A 2,774-nucleotide genomic window follows, 5' to 3' on the forward strand; every position below is an offset into this window, starting at 1 on the left:
CTCTCTCTCTCTCTCTCTCTCTCTCATTCTCTCTCCCCCCCCCCACACACATACAGACACGTGCATAAACACATAGGAGGTAAGAATTAAGAACGCACAGTAGTTTGCAAATTGGTTTCAAATTTTGAATTTTATTCATAAAAAGAAACCGAACTTTCATTTTGATCGGCCTCGAAGCATTTAGTCGAAATAATCACACCCTCTCTGCCATCCTTATTTTAAGTTTGGTACAATTTCTATCGAACTTCTTTACAGAATCGCCAAGTTAAGAGGACGTAAGCAAACCGACACCGGTTATCAAGGCTTCCATACAAATTCCGTCCACCAAATTCACTGACAAGACATTGGTCGGCCTGAGTATATAATAGAAAACACTCACCCCACGTTGGCCGCGCAGTGGAAACGAAACCGGTAGCACGTGGCTGCAAAGCAAAATTCTGAATTACACAACCAATCCTGCGCTATCTTTTATTTGTTACTTGCTTCAGCTATCAGACTGAGGCCATGCTGGGGCACCACCTCGAAAGATTTTTTTAGTCGAAGACTCGATCCCAGCACTTTATGATTTTTTTTTAAAGCCAAGTACTTATTCTATAAGTTTCTTTTGCCGAATCGCTAATTTATGGGGACATAAACACATGAATACCGGTTGTCAAGCGGCAGTAGGGGACAAACACAGACATACAGACACACACACACATTCGATGGGCTTCTTTCAGTTTCCTTCTGCCAAGCCCACTCATAAGGTTTTGATCAAACCGAGACTATATAGTAGAAGACACTTGCACATGGTGTCACACAGTGGGACTGAACCCAAATCCACGTGGTTGGGAAGTAAGCTACTTACCACACAGCCACACCTGCGCCTATGCAATACGTTTTGAGTTTGATTTGCTTCAATTTAGGTATTAATTAAAAAAATATAGCATTTTACAATATTTCATTTTGGGTTCGAGTCCCATGAACACCCTTCAGCTTTTACCATCCAAAGAATTTTTAAACCCAATATTTACATACCATTATTTATAGCATTATCTGGTTCGAAATTCACCGTTCCAAACAAAAAATATATAAAACATAGATTTGTTCCATTCCCATGTGTTTAGATCTACAGTATATAATTCTTTACAAATTATACGTTAAGGAATCCAAACTGATATATTTGAAAAATGTTGAAGTTCGGCAAATTATTTGTTACCGGTTTACTCTCACCCACTCATAAGTAAATAAATGTTATGCGCGGCTGTGTGGTTAAGAAACTCGCGTTACAACCATCTGGTTCCGGTTTCCGTCCCACTGCGCGGCACCTTGAGCATATGTCTTTTACTATACCCCAACCACCACGTCAATCGATGTCTTATGAGTGGATTAAGTTGATAGTAACTGTGCAGAAGCCCGTTGTCTCTCTATCTCTGTCTCTCTCTGTCTCTCTCTCTCTCTCTGTCTCTCTCTCTCTCTCTATATATATATATATATATATGCATATACATTCATACATACGCACACACAACAACAACAACAATAACAACAACACAGAGACACACACGCGCTCACATCCATATGTCTATGTATGTATTTATGTGTGCACATACACACAAACACACACACACAGTCTCATATATATATATATATATATATATATATATATATATATATATATATATGTGTGTGTGTGTGTGTGTGTGTGTGAGTGTGTGTGTGTGTGCCTGTGCATGTATGTCTTTGTGTTGTGCTTGTACCCATAGTTACCTGACAACCGGTGTCGGTTTGTTTAAGTCCCAGTCACGTAGCCGTTCGCTAAAACGGACTGATAGAATAAGTACCACACTTAAACAAAAAATAACTATGGTCGATCAGTTCGACTAAGACCCTTCAAGGCGGTGCGGTGCCCCAGCATGGCCGCAGTCTAATGACTGAAACAAGTAGATAATAATGGAAGAAAGATACCTCAAGGAAACTGCAATGGGCATAAATTTTCCCTGAAATTCGTATGCCAAGGGGAGAGGAAGAGATCGAAGTTTCGGTCCGATATTTCGCCTGAAAAAGCATAGGAAGTTCTCTAAATGTATATCTTTCATGTGTTATTAGGTTTTGCATGTTTGTGTATAATAAGCACGAGTTATGGCTTGTGTGCGCATGAGTACGACACACATTCACGCATATCTTTATACAAAAAAAAAAGTTTTCCAACATGTATATGCACTTTGATTTCACCCATGTATACGTGCGTACACACCTAAATAAATGTTGCCGTAATCAATCGCTAAGATGCAGACAAGTACATACAACGTTAGTATATACTCTTTTACTCTTTTACTTGTTTCAGTCATTTGACTGCGGCCATGCTGGAGCACCGCCTTTAGTCGAGCAAATCGGCCCCGGGACTTATTCTTTGTAGGCCTACTACTTATTCTATCGGTCTCTTTTGCCGAACCGCTAGATGACGGGGACATAAACACACCAGCATCGGTTGTCAGGCAATGCTAAGGGGACAAACACAGACACACAAACATACACACGCACATACACACATATATATATATACATATATACGACGGGCTTCTTTCAGTTTTCGTCACAAAGCTTTGGTAGAGGCTATAGTAGAAGACACTTGCCCAAGATACTACGCAGTGGGACTGAACCCGGAACCATGTGGTTGGTAAGCAAGCTACTTACCACACAGCCAATCCTGCGCCTATATAGAGGAAGTTGTTTAAAAAAATTATGCACTCACTCAATCCTCTACTTGCAATAAATCACACACACACACACAC

Source organism: Octopus bimaculoides, chromosome 8 (assembly GCF_001194135.2).
Source record: "Octopus bimaculoides isolate UCB-OBI-ISO-001 chromosome 8, ASM119413v2, whole genome shotgun sequence".
NCBI lineage: Eukaryota > Metazoa > Mollusca > Cephalopoda > Octopoda > Octopodidae > Octopus > Octopus bimaculoides.